Source organism: Ursus americanus, chromosome X, assembly GCF_024610735.1.
Source record: "Ursus americanus isolate L20-20 chromosome X, mUrsAme1.1.p, whole genome shotgun sequence".
Taxonomy (NCBI): Eukaryota; Metazoa; Chordata; class Mammalia; order Carnivora; family Ursidae; genus Ursus; species Ursus americanus.
This window is the reverse complement of record NC_142164.1, coordinates 7,054,691-7,074,334: the sequence shown is the minus strand read 5'-3', so window position 1 is coordinate 7,074,334 and position 19,644 is coordinate 7,054,691. Positions and strand designations below refer to the sequence as shown.

Genomic DNA, 19,644 nt, shown 5'->3' with positions numbered 1-19,644 from the left:
CACAAGGCCAAGTGATTGTTTAGTTGAGACAAGTCTTTGTCTTGCCAGTTGAAGATTTTTTTTAATTTTTATGTTTCTTTATTATATTATGTTAGTCACCATACAGTACATCCCTGGTCTCTGATGTAAAGTTCGATGATTCATTAGTTGCGTATAACACCCAGTGCACCATGCAATACGTGTCCTCCTTACTACCCATCACCAGTCTATCCCTTTTCCCCACCCCCCCTCCCCTCTGAAACCCTCAGTTTGTTTCTCAGAGTCCATAGTCTCTCGTGCTTCATTCCCCCTTCTGATTACCCCCCCTTTCTTTATCCCTTTCTTCCCCTACTGATCATCCTAGTTCTTATGTTCCATAGATGAGAGAAATCATATGGTAATTGGCTTTCTCTGCTTGACTTATTTCACTTAGCATTATCTCCTCCAGTGCCGTCCATGTTGCAGCAAATGTTGAGAACTCGTTCTTTCTGATAGCTGAGTAATATTCCATTGTATATATGGACCACATCTTCTTAATCCAGTCATCTGTTGAAGGGCATCTCGGCTCCTTCCACGATTTACCTATTGTGGACAATGCTGCTATGAACTTTGGGGTGCATATGACCCTTCTCTTCACTACATCTGTATCTTTGGGGTAAACACCCAGTAGTGCAATGGCTGGGTCATAGGGTAGCTCAATTTTTAACTTTTTAAGGGACCTCCACACTGTTTTCTAGAGTGGCTGTACCAACTTGCATTCCCACCAACAATGTAGGAGGGATCCCCTTTCTCCACATCCTCTCCAGCAATTGTTGTTTCTTGCCTTTTCAATTTTTGCCATTCTAACTGGCGTAAGGTGATATCTTAGTGTGGTTTTGATTTGAATTTCCCTGATGGCTAATGATTTTGAACATTTTTTCATGTGTCTGTTAGCCATTTGTATGTCTTCATTGGAAAAGTGTCTGTTCATATCTTCTGCCCATTTTATGATTTGTTTATTTGTTTCTCGTGTATTGAGTTTGAGAAGTTCTTTGTAGATCTTGGATACCGGTCTTTCATCTGTAGCATCATTTGCAAATATATTCTCCCATTCCGTGGGCTGCGTTTTAGTTTTTTTGACTGTTTCCTTGGCTGTGCAGAAGCTTTGTATCTTGATGAAGTCCCACAAGTTCATTTTTTCTTTTGTTTCTCTTGCCTTTGAAGATGCTTCATGAAAAAGGTTGCTTTGGCCGATGTCGTAGAGGTTGCTGCCTATGTTCTTCTCTAGGATTTTGATGGATTCCTGTCTCACATCAAGGTCTTTCATCCATTTGGAGTTTATCTTTGTGTATGGTGTGAGAGAGTGGTCAAGTTTCATTCTTTTGCATGTAGCTGTCCAATTTTCCCAGCACCATTTATTGAAGAGACTGTCTTTTTTCCACCGGATATTTTTTCCTGCTTTATCAAAGATTAGTTGCCCAAAAAGCCAAGGGTCCATTTCTGGGTTCTCTGTTCTGTTCCATTGGTCTATGTGTCTGTTTTTGTGCCAGTACCATGCTGTCTTTGTGATCACAGCTTTGTAGTACAGGTCGAAATCCGGCATTGTGATGCCCCCAGCTTTGTTTTTCCTTTTCAACAGTTCCTTGGAGATTCGGGGCCTTTTCTGGTTCCACACAAATTTAAGGGCTGTTTGTTCCAGTTCTTTGAAAAATGTCATTGGTATTTTGATCGGGATAGCATTGAAAGTGTAGATTGCTCTGGGTAGCATGGACATTTTACCTATGTTAATTCTTCTGATCCATAAGCATGGAATATTTTTCCATCTTTTTGTGTCTTCCTCAATGTCTTTCAAGAGTGATTTGTAGTTTCTAGAATATAGTTCCTTTACGTCTCTGGTTAAGTTAATTCCAAGGTAACGTATGGTTTTTGGTGCTATTGTAAATGGGATGGATTCCCTAATTTCTCTTTCTTTAGTCTCATTATTCGTGTATAGAAATGCAACTGATTTCTGTGCATTGATTTTGTATCCCGCCACGTTACTGAATTGCTCTATAACTTCTAATAGTTTGGGAGTGGATTCTTTTGGGTTTTCCATATAGAGTATTATGTCATCTGCGAAGAGAGACAGTTTGACTTCTTCTTTGCCGATTTGGATACCTTTTATCCCTTTTGTTGTCTGATTGCTGTTGCAAGGACTTCTAGTACTATGTTGAATAATAGTGGAGAGAGTGGCATCCTTGTCATGTTCCTGATCTTAAGGGAAAGGCTTCCAGCTTTTCCCCATTGAGAATGATATTTGCTGTAGGCTTTTCATAGATGGTTTTTATGAGATTGAGGAATGTACCCTCTATCCCTACACTCTGAAGGGTTTTAATCAGGAAAGGATGCTGTATTTTGTCAAATGCTTTTTCTGCATCAATTGAGAGAATCATATGGTTCCTGAGTCTTTTCTTGTTGATATGATCTATCACACTGATCGATTTGCGAATGTTGAACCATCCTTGCATCCCAGGGGTGAATCCCACTTGGTCATGATGGATAATCCTTTTAATGTACTGTTGGATCCTATTAGCCAGGATCTTGTTGAGGATTTTGGCATCCATATTCATTAGGGAAATCGGTCTGTAATTCTCCTTTTTGATGGGGTCTTTGACTGGTTTGGGGATCAAGGTAATATTGGCCTCATAGAATGAGTTTGGTAGCTTTCCTTCTGTTTCTATTTTTTGAAATAGCCTTAGGAGAATAGGTATTATTTCTTCCTTGAATGTTTGGTAGAATTCCCCAGGAAAACCGTCTGGGCCTGAGTTTTGTTATTTGGAGGGTTGTTTATCACTGACTCAATCTCTTCATAATTAATTGGCCTGTTTAAAAAATCAATTTCTTCCTGTTTCAGTCTTGGTAGTTTATAGGTTTCCAGGAAGTCCTCCATCTCTTCCAGATTGCTTAATTTATTGGCATATAGCTGTTGATAAAAGTTTCTAATAATCCTTCCAATTTCATTGGTGTTGATTATGACCTCTCCTTTTTCATTCATAATTTTATTAATTTGGGTCCTTTCTCTATTCTTTTGGATAAGTCTTGCCAGCGGTCTGTCAATTTTATTGATTCTCTCAAAGAACGAGCTTCTAGTTCTGTTGATCTGCTCTACTGTACTCCTGGTTTCTAATTCATTGATTTCTGCTCTAATCTTGGTCAACTGCTTCCTCGTGCGTGGATTATGCCTGTCCCCCTGTTGCTGTTCCAGCCTTCTTGAGGTGAGAATATAAAAACTGCATTTTAGATTTTTCTATTCTTTTGAGTGAGGCTTGGATGGCTGTGTATTTTCCCCTTAGGACTGCCTTTGCAGTATCCCATAGGTTTTGGACCATTGTGTTTTCATTCTCGTTGGTCTCCATAAATTGTTTAAATTGATTTTTGATTTCCTGGTTTATGGAGTCATTCCTGAGCAGGATGGTTCTTAGTCTCCAAGTGTTTGAGTTTCTTCCAAATTTTTCCTTGTGGTTGAGTTCCAATTTCAGAGCGTTGTGGTCTGAGAATATGCAGGGAATAATTTCAGTCTTTTGGTATCGGTTGAGACCTGTTTTGTGTCCCAGAACATGGTCTATTCTTGAGAATGTTCCATGGGCATTAGAATAGAATGAGTATTCTTTGGTTCTGGGGTGTAGTGTTCTATATATATCTATGAGGTCCAACTCGTCGAGTATTTGCCAGTTGAAGATTTGCTGGATTTCGGGGAGATTGGGCACAAGGCTATTAATGATTCCTGAATCTTTTTCTGAGTCTACATAGTACAGCTATATGTTCACTGGCTGTTTTTCTGTTGATGCTATGTATTGTTCCTAGAAGCCCTTGCTCTGATTCTTTTTTCTGAGGCCTTAATTGTTTGCTGTCATACACTTTCTAGGCTTTGGGATACCAAGTCCGTATGTACATGGTCAAAATTCAGTGAAAATTTCCTTTTCTACAACTAAAAAAATGTTTACTATTTTAACTGTAGAATTTTTATATCCCCCAAATAGGACACTATTTTTTTATACTAACAATTTCTGTTTAGGTTTGCACACGTGGTTAACATTTTCTTTGATAACCACTCCTCTTGCATCTTACACTTACATTTTGAGATCATAATTTTTAAATGAGACTTGTCATGATCAGCTCAACTGATCAAAAATCCTTCTGGGGTTGTAATGGGGACAGGGTTGCATCCATAGATGAAATGGGTGAGAAGCAATATCCCTCCAGTATTAAGTCTTCCACATCTTGATATCCTGTCATTCCTGACATTTTAGTTGTATTTTTTCTTTTTTTCTCAACAGGTCTTTCCGGAGGTTGGTCATTTTAGCAATTTCAAAGTAGAATCTTTTGGTTTGATCTTCTCTATCTTGAGTTTGTTCTCTCTTTCATTGATTTATATTGGTTCCTTCATTATTTCTCGTCTATTCTCATTGGGTTTATTTTGCTATTCTTTTCTGATGTGTAAGATGCATAGATAATATTGTTGATTTTCAGCCTTTCATTTCTAATATAGGTATTTAAAGCTATAACTTTTTCTTTGATTACTGCTTTAGCTGCACTCTATATGTTTTAAGATGTCTGATTTGTATGATATTATTTTTGGTAAAATAATATCTAAATGCAATTATTTTCTTTGTGTTAATGAGTTATTTAGATGTACATTGTTTAAATTTTAAAGCATATGGGAGTTTTGTAGTTACCCCATTGTTATTACTTTCTAGCCTAGTTGTGTTTTGGTCAGAGAATATTACCTGTATGTTTTTATTCTCTGTACCTTTGTTGAGATTTGCTTGAAGGCCAAAATATATTTAATTTATATGATAGGGGTTTTTTTGGCCTTCATCTTACATAATATCAATCATCTTATGTATTCTCAAGTTTCTTTTGATTAGAATTTATTGTATATCATATCCCACCCTTTTTCTTTCAACATTTATTTTGTTAGCCATACACTTAAAATTACATAGGGAAATACTCTTTTGAGGTACAGTTCAATGAATTTTGACAAATGTATGCACTTAGGCAACCACTACCACACTCATGATACGGAACAGTTCCATCACCTAACAAATCCTCTCGTGCTGCTCTTTCGTAGTAACCCATCTAAGACTCCAAGTCCAGGGAGACCACTAGCCTATTATGAATGTCTAAATATAAAGTCATATAAATAGAATCACATAGTATACATAATTTCTCCATCTTTCACTTATATTAATGCATTTGATATTTATCCATATTGCTGTGTGTATTAATAGTTTCTTCCTTTTATTGCTGAGTAATATTACATTGTAAGGATATACCATAGTTCACTTATCCATTCGCTTCTTGTGAGACATTTGAATTATTTCAAGCTTTTGATGATAATGTATAAAGCTGCCTAAAAGTTTTACTTACATATTTTTAAGTGAACACAAATGATCATTTTTTCTTGTGTAATATCTAGGAGTAGGACTGCTGTTCCGTATGCTAAGTGTAGGTTTAATTTTATTGGAAATTGCCAAGTTGTACAATTTTGCATTCCCATGAAATGTTTAAACTTTAGACTGTTTTTTTTAAAGATTTTATCTATTTATTTGACAGAGAGAGAGACAGCTAGCAAGAGAGGGAACACAAGCAGGGGGAGTGGGAGAGGAAGAAGCAGGCTCCCAGCGAAGGAGCCCGACATGGGGCTCGATCACAGGACCCTGGGATCACACCCTGAGCCAGAGGCAGAGGCTCAACGACTGAGCCCCCCAGGCGCCCCCCAGGCGCCCCTAGACTGCTTTTATATTTACAGAAATGTTACCTAGATAGCACAGAGAGCCTGTAATCCCCTCACCCACTTTTTCCTTTTGTTAACACCTTACATTATCACGGCACATTTATCAAATCTAAGAAACTAACACTGGCGCGTTACTATTAACTAAACTCCAGACTTTATTTGGATTTCACCAGCTCTTTTATGTTTCCTTTCAGTTCTTGGGACCAATCCAACATGACACTGTATTTAGCAGTTGTGTCTCCCCTGGTTCGTGACAGTTTCTGTCTCCTTTGTTTTGTGACCTTACCATCTTGAGGAGTACTGGTTAGTTATTTAGTAAAATGTCTCCCTATTTATGTATGCCTGATGTTTTTCTCATGATTATATTGGACTTATGTGTTTGTGGAAAGTGTCTCATACAGGTGAAGTGCCCTTCTTGTCTATCACATCAAGGGGCACCACGATATTCATACAGTTGAAGTGATGACGTTAATTTTCATCATTTGGTTAAGGTAGTTTTTGCCAGATTTCTCCAGCACACAGTTAGTTCCTATAAAGTTTCCCTTTGCATACTTCATTTTAGGAAGTGAGTCACTAAGTCTATTTTTCTGATACCAATATAGTAACTCCTTTCCTCTTTTATTATTATGTGCATGATATATATTTTTCTTCCTCTTACTTTTAACCTATTTATTTACATTTAAAGTGGGTTTTTAATAAATAGCACGGAATCTGTTTTAATCTTAAATAGCAATCTCTATTATATTTAGTGTATATTAACTTATATTTAATAGCATCATAAATATTGTTGGATTTACATCTTTCCTTTTGTTGTTTTCTGTTTGTTTGCTTTGTTTTCTGCTCCTTTGTTTCTCTTTTCTTATCCTCTGTTTTGATTAATGTGCTTTTTATAACAATATACTTTATTTTTTAGAATAATTTTAGATTTACAGAAAAAATAAGATGATAGTACAGGGAATTCTCATATACCCTACACCCACTATTATTAACATCCTACAGTAACGTGATACATTTGTTACAATTAACAAACCAGTATTGAAACATTGCCATTAACTGAATTCACACTTTATTCAGATTTCCTTAGTTTTTGTCTAATGTCATTTTTCTATTCCAGGATTTCATTTAGGAAACCACATACTTTTAGTTGCTACGTCTTCTTAGGCTCCCCTTGGCTGCGACAGTTTCTCAGACTTGCCCTGTTTTTGATGACTTTGACAATTTTGAGGAGTACTCCTCAGGTATTTTGTAGAATGGTCCTCTATTGTGATTTGTCTGATGTTTTTCTTGTGATTAAACTGACGTTATGTTTTTTTGGGAAGAATGCCATAGAGGTAAAGTGTCATTCATCACATCATGTTTTAACAGGATTTATAATGTTGACTTTCATAATCTGGCTCGTTAGTGTTTGTCAGTTTTTCTTTTGTAAAGTTACTCCTCCCTGCCCCCAACTTCTCTCTTTTCCATACTGTCTTTTTAGGAAGTCAGTATGTGCACCCTACACTTAAAAAGTGGAGAGATGTGCTTCTTATCTTTGAGGACACGGTATCTACATATGTTATTTGGAATCCTTGAATATTTTTAGCATTTTAATAATTTTAATTTTTGTGGTTTTTTTTTTTTTTTTTTGCTATGTCCTTGTATTATTTTTAAGTAATTCCACTGGCTATTGCAGTCTACATATCTAACCTTTTACATTTTCCTTAGAGTTACAGTTTTACCACTCAAAGTGACATGTAGAAGGATTATAAACATTCAGGCCTGCTTACCTTCTCCCTTTATGCTATAGTTAATATATACATATAAAATATATTTATATACATATTTTAATATTAATTAATTAATTAATATATTATATAGATAGATATGTTTTTAACGTTTTGACGAACGGCCATGCTGTTTTCCAGAGTGGCTGTGCAGTTTGCATTCCCACCAACAGTGTAAGAGGGTTTCCTTTTCTCTGCATCCTTGCCAATCATCTGTTGTTCATTGTAGCCATTCTGACTGGTATGAGGTGGTCTCTCAGTGTGGTTTTGATGTGTGTTTCCCTGATGCCGAGTGATGTGGAGCATTGTTTCATGAGTCTGTTGGCCACTGGGATGTCTTCTTTGGAGAGATGTCTCTTCGTGTCTTCTGCCCATTGTGATCCCTTTTTGTAAAAATTGATATTCAGGTTCTTTAACACCTCGAGGAAAAAAAGCAATTTTAGTGTTTACGTTTTATCCTGATAATTTGTAAATTCTTTTCAGATCCTCCATCCTATGAGAAGATTTTTTTGACTGGTGTTTTTAATAGTTTTCAGCAGGACAATGAGTTAGAATAACTCTCTCTCTGCCTCCTGGAGCATGAGAATCAAAAGTCTCATTTTTTTTTTATTATAAGCTTACTTATGTAATTTACTTTGAAGTATAAAAATGTCCCCCATTTTTATGTGTTTATTTTTGGGAGTAGGGGTGGGACATTTTATATTAGCCCTTCTGCCATAGTACTGGCAGTCTCTGACGTAACTTTCAAAATGTTTATTAAAGGCTTTAGAATAAACTAGATGGGAAAACATAGTGGTATGTTTTAAAATAGAAGTGGAGAGTCTAATATTCCATGATCTTTAATATGTCTATCTAATGCTCATAACTTAAAGTCATCAATTTTTCTCTTATTTTTGCATGTTTTTAAACCCTGTAGGTGATGGTGTTTTATCACTGTGATGACTACACAGTTACCACAGAGTATACGATGCATGCATGACCTATTTTAATCTGTGTGAAATTTTTGGTTATTAGCACTAAAATGAAATGCCCATATATTCCTGTGGCTTCAACTTTCTGAAATACTTTGTCTTATTTGAAAAATCTCAGGCTGCACCAAAAATATCTATGAGTTATTTATGATGATATTTGGGGAGCTGTTTTTAAATATCATGTGAATATGAGACTTTAAGTAGAATGCACTGAATTCAAGCTAAGTGTGTGTATTTCATGAATTGGTTCTTAGCAGCCATGACTAGATTATAGAAGTAATTTTATTTGTGGTTTCTAGTTTGGAGTTATAAAATGGAACTGTTTCTTCTTCTTCTTCTTTTTTTGTTAATAGCCAATTTTGAATGTGGCACATTACAGAAGTTAAGTTGAAAATTGAAAAAAGAGATAAATGCATCTCTTAAAAAGAGATTTTAAAATTGACTGGGAGTGCTCATATTAAAGAACTTAGTAGAGTTAACTTAGAACTCAGTACATGAACATATATGGCTTTATTATCTAAGCTGTTTACACTCTCTTCTTTGTGGTCTCCATGACAAAGCATAGGTATTAAAACATTCTAGCTGATAATATCATTCAAATATAAGCATGAGATTGCCCAAGAAGTGAAGGACATGGGAAAATATATAAACAGGTCTTTTTTAAAATAGGGAAATACATTTTGAAAGACACATATAATTGGTAGGAAAATGATGGGTCATGTTTACCTGAAGAGAAACATTGTGCTGAAATGGGAAGTTTGATTATGTTAATAAAAGTTTATATACTATATTCAGTTGCAGGTTATATAAAATAAACAGGAAGATAGCCTCATATATTTATATATTTGGAAGTCCTTTGTGAATTAACATACTAGAAAAAACGTACTGAATTAGTGGGGTTGGATGAACGCAAGTTGATATTAGAGACTCAACATTGGTCAGCAAGATTCATGAAGGTACGGGCAATATAAGCAGGAAGAGTTTGTATAGATTTTGCATTTGGGGGACCCCCGGAAGTGACCTAAGACACCGTGTAACACAATTAGTAGGAAACGAATTAAATGGAGCAAAGATCTTAGTTAGAAACAGACTGCAAGTTGGGTGCCTGGGTGGCTCAGTCGGTTAAGTATCTGCCTTCGGCTCAGGTCATGATCCTGGAGTCCCAGGATTCAGTCCCACATCGGGCTCTCTGCTCAGCGGGGAGTCTGCTTCTCCCTCTCTCCCGCTCATGCTTTCTCTTGCTCACTCTTTCTCTCAAATAAATAAATAAATAAAAATAAAATCTTAAAAAAACAACAGCCTGCAAGTGCTACTCTTGATTGCTCTGGTTCCTGGGATTCTTCCTCGTGCTTATGACATTATAATGGATTAACCTGCATATTAGTAAAGGGAATAGCACTCAGGGTTAGAACAAGTGCTGTAGCTTGGTTTGCCAAGAGGAAGAAGCATGGTAGAATTCGGGAGGACTTTGTACTAATAATACGGAGAGAAAGGATTCAGTTGTGAACTTGAAGAATCTTTTTGCCCTCCCTTCTGTTTGTCTCTTCTCTGTCTTCTGTGAATGTGAACTATGTTACCCTTTTACTTTTATCTGCTGGCACCCTATGGAGGAGACAACCCTGAAATGAGCGATGGAAGAATTCATTCCCTAGAGAGGCTTGCACAAAAAGTGGGCTTCTAAGCCTGCTGCTACGGTAGTTCTCTCTCATCGCTTGCTGTTGTTAAAGGGGGCTGAGCCTGCCCCCGAGTAGGAGCAAAATGGCATTGAGTAAGTGTCCTGATTGAATGTTGGCTGAATTAACAGGATTGATGAAACTGAGGAGAGAGACTGTATTAGTTAAGATAGCCGGTGACCAGGTGCTCACAGTTCCCCATTACCTAATCACCGACTTGACCATATTCTAGTCAGGCTTCTCTCCTCCACACAGGTCCCTGAACTTTGGTTTTGGCCCTGCTGAAGCCAGCAAGAAGATGCAGACATCCTCCCTATAGCTCATTCCATGAACTGGCTGACTGCAGAAAAAATTCTGGTTGTTGAAGTGTCTGGAATTTTCCACCTTCTCACTCCCACTGCTTGCCTCCCTCCCCCCATAAAGTTCCTACTAGCCCTCTTACCCTTTCCTATTGTTTAAAAGGCCTTTCAGTGTTTGATTTTGAAACACTTGCAGATCCCGAGGTCAGTGTGTTCAACTTACTGCAATCATCTTTTTGAATAGTCTTTCCTTATGTAAGTTCAGATTTGCTGTAATTTGACAGCTGTTATAAATAACCCCTAAATTTCAATGGCTTGATACAGAAAAATTTACTTTTTTCTTCACACTACAGACCAATGATCAGTTTCACGCAGTCTTTCAAAGACCTAGGTTCTTTCAATCTAGTTGTTCCATAGTTTTTTTTTTAGAGCTTTGGAGTCCTTCAGTGGATGGTTTGTATTTGGCCAGGAGACAGGGAAGGAGAGTGTGGAGGATTACAAAAGAGGTTTTACAGGTCAGGCCTACAAGTGACACACTTCATGTTCACCCACGTTCCATTGGCCAAAACGGAACCACCTAACTGCAAAAGTCCTAAGAAATGTAGTATAGAAGCAGTTTTAGGTAGAAGAGGAGATTACAGCTATTGCTGAGGCCTAGCGTTCTCTGCCACATTGTATATCTCTGTCAGAAGTAGAAATGACTTGAATAGTCCGGAATGATGAATGAAATCCAAAAATAAATAATAGTAAAAAATTTAACAAAAATATTAGCCTTCTAAAATCCAGCTACACAAGTATCAGAATCAAAGAAAGTTACAACTGCAAGAACAAAATAAAATGACTTAGGCCACGAGCTTATGGCATGGGTATGATGTCAACGTGTGTAGAAGAGAAAGAATAATGACTCAAATCCTGTTATACTTCCCTCCACCCCAGAAAAGTAAAAATCCACTAACAGTGACATGGTAATAACACGTTTCTTTTAGTAGCAAGCAGAGGAAACTAATTTTAGTATTTTAACAAAACGTTAAGTACACTGAAAGGGTACTGTTGTGTCTCACAGTTTTGAAGAAATATTTTTAATAGCTAAGACACACAAAGGGCTGGGATCATGGTGGATCTGGAACTTCAATAGCAGAAAATTGTGAATCTTCTCCTTAACATTCTGACATTAGCACGATTTGGCTTTGAACATTCCCAGTCTCTATTTCAATAGCTCTAAATGTCCCGTAGAAGTAATTTTATTTGGTCTGTGGATCAGTCAGCTATAGTTACAGATTCAAAATTCACCTAATCGTTGGTATTGGTTTCCTCTCTGTATTGAGGTTTTTCCAAGGGAAAGGAGGATTACTTTGAATTGGATAGTTACCCAAAGAAGAGCATACGGCGGGTTGGAAGTAAAATAATAAGATTTAAGTAAAGCCCAAGAGAAGTAGGAGATGATAAGGTGTGATTTCAATCACCCTATTTGAGTCTCCATTTATTACAATGCCATATGCTGGGAGTAAGGGATACAGAGGTGAGTTAGACACACAAAACCTATTCTGCCCTTCTGCTGTGCTTTGCCACCAGGTCACTGGCTGCAATTCCAGATTCCTGTGCTACAGGCCAGAAGGCCGAGTTCCAGTGTCCCTGTCTTTAATAATTATCAATTCTAGGCCCACCAGTATCTGCAGTTCAAGTAGAGAAATTTGTGTGCCATAAAAAGCATACAAATAAAACTGTGGAGATTCATATGAAAGAGAAATGGGAGTAAGAGGAAATCATGAATGAAGCAATACTGCGGGGTCTTGACAGAAACTAATGACTATTTACCGTAACTCACTTTTGTATTCCTTCTAGGCACAGAGCTGAACTACATTTCTCAGCCTCGCTTGTAATTAAGTATGGCCATAGGACAGAATTATAGTCAATGTAACATGAGACAAAATAATGTCCTGTATCATAAAGATTTTTTTATAGGAGTTCTTCCTTGTTCTTTTCCTCTTCCAACAAACTTATGACAGTCACCCAGATGCACTTTGAAGTCACATGTTGAACATGGCAGAGTGGCCATCAACCTGGGTCTGTTAATGACTGTGGGGCAGAGTCTCTTTCAACAGACCAGAACCACCCTGGACTGTTAAACAGATGAGAAATTAACCTTTAATATGCTAAATTGTTTTTTTTTTTACATGTTTTGGTCAATTTAACACACAGACACACTACCCTACCCTAATGTAGAAATTGGTATCAGAAGAGAGGAACTACCACAACAAAATCTAAAGTATGAGTCCTTGGCTTCACGGATAGGTAAAGATGTAGCAAGCTTGGAAAGTGAACCCCATTTTATGTAGGGTCAAAACATTTGGTAAAACTATCTTTTTGAATACTTTCTAAACTAAAACAAAGATCTATAAGCCTATAGCTCTACGGGAAGTGATGAACAAGAAACAGAGTGCTGATATCAGCGTATTACTCTGAGTTGCCAATTACCTGCTTCATTTAGCAAGAAAGAGCCCAGGTACTGAATGAATGATCTTGCAGAACAGAGCTATGAACCAATCTGGTGCACTCATGCCAGACTGATATGTAAGAAGGAAAAACTTCTCCTCTCATGTAAACTGTTAAACTTGAGTCTTTTGGTTACATCAGCATTGCCTTTACTTTAACTAATTGGGCAGTGAGGGATTGCTGGAGAGCATGAACAAAACCACATAAGTAACTTGGATGTACCAAGAAAATGTCAAGGCATTTTGTTTGTCTAGAACATAGGTTGGCAAATTATGGCTCAAGGGCCAAATTCAGCCTCCTGACTCTTTTTTTTTTCAATGAAGTGTTATTGGAACACAGCCACATTCATTAACGTATCGTCTATTGCACAGTTATTGTCTATTGTATTGTTTATAACATATTGAATTACAACAGAGACCATATGGTCTGTAAAGCCAAACATATTTACTATCTGGCCGTTTACAGAAAAAGTTTGCTGACCCCTGGTCTAGACAGTGTATTATAAATAATGTAGGGAAAGTGAGATAATGCCTAAGAATATTTGGTAAAGTCAATGTTGAAGGTCTTAGAAGTCAGAAGGAATGGGGCAATGAGGAACTATCACAGGTATTTAAAAGGTGAATGATGTCTGTAAATATTTCCAGAAATCACATTGTGGGATGACATTGACAAACTAGAGTGGTCAAAGGATAATAAGCATGCAAGTGAAGAATCTGAAACCAGATCATAAGTGGGAATGGTTGGAGAATCTATAAATATTTAGCCCACAGAAGAGAAAATTTAAGGTGTACAATATGTAGGTATTCAAATATTTAAAAGCCTGACTAGTGGGAAAAATCCAATTTATTTTTGCAAATATCCAATTCAGTATCTCATCAGAAGGCAGCCCTCCTCTAAGACACTTGAGTAGAGCTAAATTGAGATTCTTTAAGAGGTCAAATCAGATAAATACCAATATACTATAAAAACGTCTAGCACAAAACCATGCCATCTATTTTTTATGTTGAAATCCCCTGTTACATTTTCTCATTAATCCACTGCACTTTGACTTGCATCATCACCACTGCCACTCCCCTGAATTTGCTTTTGCCAAGGTTACCACTAGCAGCTTTGTTGAAAAATTCATTGAACACTTTTCTGGCATTTACACTATTCATGACCTGCTTTTAAAAATCTTCTTGTCACTTTGATTTTGCAACACTAACCTTGCTGTTTTTTTCCTCTCTCTGGACATTTCATGTTACTCTCCTTCAAAAGCTCTTATTTTGTTGGCCTCCTATTACATATTAGTTTTACTCAAAGTTCTGCAATGGACTCTCTATTCTACCCCATCTCACTGGTGTCTGCTGCATATTCTAAAAGTAGATGGTAAAGCCATAGTGCATAATGTTTTCAAAGTCTTTTTAAGAATTCATGAGGTTTTAGGATTAAGTTTTAAGAAAAGTTTGTCTCTCTCAATGACTTTAATGTATTCATTTTCAATTGAGTGTCTAATTGGCTCTGTCCTTGGTGCTGGAAATCCAACAGTGGGAAAAATACATGAATTTCTTGTTCTTGTGGAATTTTCATTCTAGTTGGAGGGTTCTTCCAACAAAAATCAGGATAAACATGAAAATTTCAGGGATGGCCAAGTAGTATAAAGAAAATAGACCATGAGAATTCATCAGGGAATCGGTAGGGAAATTATTAATTTAGATAGGATGGTCAGGTATAGTTTCTATGAGTCTTGAATAATGAGAAACTAAGACTTTTGACCTAGGACCTAGATAATAAGAAGGAGTTGGTCATGTAAAAATCTGGGGGAATAATATCCTCACTGTATTGCATAGTGAGTCCAAAGACATGAGGTAGGAAATAAATGTGGCATGTTGAAGGAACAGAGAGATTAGAATGTAGTTAACAATGGGGGAAAGTAATAATTGATGAGAATAGAAAAATAATGGGAGCCAGAGTATTTTGTGCCTTGTGGGCTATGATGTGAAGTTTGAATTATCTGTAAGTGCAATGAAAAACCATTGGTAGAGTTTTTAGCATGGAGGTGACATGATATCACATTACCTGTATTTTTCTATTTGTCAAATGATACAAATTACATAACTTTTTACTTTGCTGCAAGGGAATTTAGATGCAGTAAATTCTTGACCACGGGATATGAATTAGCTTGTGACTTCATGTATATGTATTATCTTATTCTTTTTATTTCTGTTACAATTTTTATATGTTAGTGTCTATTGAAAAATGCCTCAAAGTATTTTTGAAGAACTGATAATATGAATCATATAATACATTCTGACTTGACATAAGAGCATTGGACTTGGATTTGGTAACCTGCATGCTATGCTGGTTCTAACACTAAATTATTCATGTGAATTTAGGCTAATAATTCAAACTGTTTGGGCCTTAATATCCACATCCCCAAATGAGGAAATTAATATTTCTTATTTCTGTGCTTCTCAGGAATATTGTGTGGAGATGATTGTGACTGTGTATAGGCAGACAGCTGTAGAACTATATATATTCAGTACATACTTCTTAAGCTTCCTCTATGGGCCAAAAATTAGATATTAAAATTTGGGGATTCAAGGTCTACTCTTATAAGAAGAATCCAGATACGGTTATGTTAAATATATAGTAACAAACATTTTTAATCCATGTATATTTCATATCAAAAAGGAAATATCTGACATCTTCTCAAGTGTATGATCCCCCTTAGATTTTTTTTTAATAAGGAGTTTGAATCTCTTGACAAACATATGAAATTTGAATCAGGAACAGTTCAAGTTCAATGCTAAAATTAGGAGAAAAGTTTGAACAAGTTCTCTGTATGCATCCTCATCAGAATTACTGCTAATGGCTATGTGCAAAGTTTAGCTGATGAATTATTCAGTTTGATATCAATCTTGTCTGTTGCCACAGACTTTTGAAACAAAGAATATTTTGCAATTCTTAAGAATATACCTTTAGGCAACAATGGAAATATTACTTGACATCCACAGTTCATGCTTTTAAAACTTATTTAAAGTGTAAGTAAATTGTATAAGAAGCTTTTAATTCCTATAACTTTTGAATAATTTATCTTCCCTTTTCATCAAGCTCTTGTGTGTATTTTGCTATGAAATACTGTCAGCTCCATGTGTACATTATTTTAACCCTAGATAGGACTGACTTCATAAATATTAACATTACGTGGGTGGCTAATGAGAAGCCTCCTTGGAACTCAAGTGCTCTGTGAACCACATTTTGGAAAGCACGGATTCTAGAAAACTATTACCTATACACTGATCCTGGCCTTCAGATCTGTAATGTGTGCATTGATTACTGTCTTTCCATTTTGTCCATATCAAAATTTAAGTGCCTATTCGTGGCATTGCAGAACTTAAGAAATCTGCTCTCATCACACCTCTTATACTTCCCCACCATGGCTCTGTGGTCTTTCCACCTATACTTCTCTCCCCACAATAACCACTTCTTGCCAGCTTTAATACTATGTGCCTTTGAAGACTCAGTCTTTTCTATGATTATTTCACAGTTCTGGAAGAGTTACAAATAGTCCTTCCTCTGCACTGAATCCGAGCTTTGCCAACTGGTTATTTATTACATGTCTTCTTGGCCATCACTAGAAGTGGTTGTGGCCCTGGGGAAGCAACCAGTGAAGGCTGCCCAGGAAAATCATTCGTCGAAGGAAGCCCCTCTGTAGGTAGGTATCTTTCATAGGATCCCTGGGATATACAGAAAAGACATTAAGGTGCAGTATCCATGCTGTCACTGCAAATGAGTGGAACAGAGTGCAGACACCCACGTGGCCCCGCCCAAGAAATGGGCCTATTTCAATTACTATAAATTCCCTGAAGATAGAAACCGTATTATTTATCTTCATATCTCAAGTTCTCTGCATATTAAATGATACAAATGAGGCCTCCCTATATACTTGTTGAAATGAATTGCAGTAGCATTCTGAGACATTTGTTCGTATGCTTTTCATAACATCACTGTTCTTTGTTTTCTCTTAGAAAGGAAACAAACCAGGTTTTTCTAACCAAGTGACAGAAGTTTTGAAATTCTCATAAAGAAATTGAAATGTACTTTTATAAATCAATGTAGTTTTCAGGCAAAAATGATAGCGCTATGAACTGTTAGGATGTTAGATATTGGAGAAACACTAGAGCACAATTTTGTAAAGTGCAGATTCAAGCTGGGACAGATTTAGATTCGGGTGCTGGCTCCATTTACAGGCTGTGTGATCTGGACCAAAACTCCAGCTTCCTTAGCTTCTGTATAACGGACGCAATAATAGTATCTGTCCGCGCATATTTATCCAAGATACTGCATATAAAATCCCAAGCACTGTGAGACTTAGCAGTCATTGCTGCTTTCGAGCTTTTAGACGAAAATTAGGTACTGAGTAAAATGTTAGGTTAGAAAACTGACTATGTCCACCTTCTCATTTAGCATCTCCTTCTTGGAAAAGTTCTTAAATTCTAGGCTGGGCAAATGGAATCATGATCAATTTGACCACTGTTGCCAACAGCTCTTAACGTCAAGTAGCTTGTGGCAACAGGCCCCATCTAGGCTCTGGTCTGTTCCCATACCCCGTACCCAACTCCAGCTGCCAGGAGTCTTTTTCTTCCCCTCTTCCTCTTTGCTGTGTTGGTCGAGTCCTAGTCCTTATGCTTCTTTTTTTTTTTTTTAAAAGATTTTATTTATTTATTTGACAGAGAGAGACAGCGAGAGAGGAAACACAGGCAGGGGGAGTGGGAGAGGAAGAAGCAGGCTCCTAGGAAGGAGCCTGATGTGGGGCTCGATCCCAGAAAGCTGGGATCACGCCCTGAGCCCAAGGCAGACGTTTAACGACTGAGCCACCCAGGCGCCCCCTTATGCTCCTTTTTATCCCCCAGTGCCTTAAAGAATGTAATTTAACCTGCCTTGTTTTTTCATCTGTAAAACAGGGGTAGTAACCTTCCTATCACCTGTGCTCAAACAAACATGGTGAGAATTAATGAAATAAAGCTTAGAGGTAATAAAGTCAAAGAAATGTCAAAGTGCATTAAACTCATTCAAAGAAATAAAGTTTGCAAAGTATAAGAATAGAGTTGGATGGGGAGCGGGGGTGGACAGCGGACCCCAGAGAGCCCTGGGCAGCCCTACCGCCCCGGCCTAGTTACCATCACACCCCGGGAGGGAGCGCCGCTGCCGCAGACTGCCACAGCCATTATCCGGGCCACCAGGAGCAGTGACTCTGAGACCCAGCGGCCTCACATCTGAGGTGCCTGCCAGAGGGACAAGAAGGTCAGCCCAACGAAGGTTTTGGGGAAATGGTTCAATGTAAGAAACGGATATGGTTTCATCACCAGGAATGACGCCAAGGAAGTTGTATTTGTACACCGGACTGTCATAAAGAATAACCCCAGGAAGTCCCTTCACAGTGTAGGAGATGGAGAGACTGTGGAGTTTGCTGTTGTTGAAGGAGAAAAAGGTGCGGAGGCAGCTGATAATGTGACAAACCCTGGGGGAGCTCCAGTGGAAGGCAGTAAATATGCCTATAACCATTAGCGACCTTCTCCGCATCGCAGGGGTCCTCCACCCAATTCCCAGCAGAATTACCAGAATAGTGGGAATGGGGAAAGAAGGAGGGTGGGGGTGGGTGAGGAGAGTGCTCCTGAAGGCCGGGCTCAACCGCGCTAGCCCTATCCTACCGCAGGGGATGCTTCCCATCCTACTATATGCAGAGACCCCATGGGCCTGGACCACCGTCTTCCAACCCTCCTGTGCCCGGTGAGGTGATGGAAGGAGCTGACAACCAGATACTGAAGAACAAGGTAGACCAGTGAGACGGAATATGTTTCCGGGTTATGGACCACGATGCTGCAGGGGTGTTCCTTGCCAAAGAGCCTAGAGAGGACTGCAATGAACCCAATAAGGATAATCAAGAAGATGAGACACAAGGTCAGTAGCCACCTCAATGTTGGTACCGCCTCAATTTCAATTACCAATGCAGAGGCCCAGAAAACCCTAAACCACAGGATGGCAAAGAGACAAAAGCAGCCCATCCACTACATGAGAATTCGTCTACTCCCTAGGCTGGGGGGGGGGGCGGGGGGAGGCTGAGTAAACGCCCGCTTACCATCTCTACCATCATCCAGTTTAGTCCAACAAGAACACATGAATATAAAATTCCAGCAATCAGAAATGAACAAAAGATTTGAGCTGAAGACCTTAAGTGCTTTCTTTTTGCCGATTGACCAGATAAATAGAACTATCTGCATTATATATGCAACATGGGGTTTTTATTATTTTTACCTAAAGTCCTCTCCTTTCAGTAATGGCAAATGTGTATGTGTGTTTTTAAAGCCTGGTTTTTCTCAATACACTTTTAAAGGTTTTTGAATTGTTTCATATCTGGTCAAGTTGAGATTTTTAGGAATGTCATTTTTATTTTGTAAGAGAAGTTTGTAAGTTAATTTTTTTAAAAAAGTCAACAAATGGCAAGCACCTGTTAATAGAAAAATAAAATACTTAACAAAAAAGTGTAAGAATAGCAACATTACAGCATTGATATGCTGAATTTGTTACAGAAAAATTACTTTGTCCCCCTAGATACAAAGTAAAAACAGCATGCATTAATTCACCCAATTTGATCAGAAATCAACAAATCACAGAATGAGTCGGAGGGGAGCTTTGAGATCATGTACTTCAACTCTAGTCTGTTAACAT

At 37.7% G+C, this 19,644-nt stretch overlaps 1 pseudogene; it reads left to right on the top strand.

Annotated features, from left to right (window-relative positions):
• LOC123786856 (Y-box-binding protein 1 pseudogene) overlaps positions 1–19,010 on the top strand; it is a 32,646-nt pseudogene extending 13,636 nt beyond the window's left edge.
• The last annotated feature ends 634 nt before the right edge of the window (positions 19,011–19,644 follow it).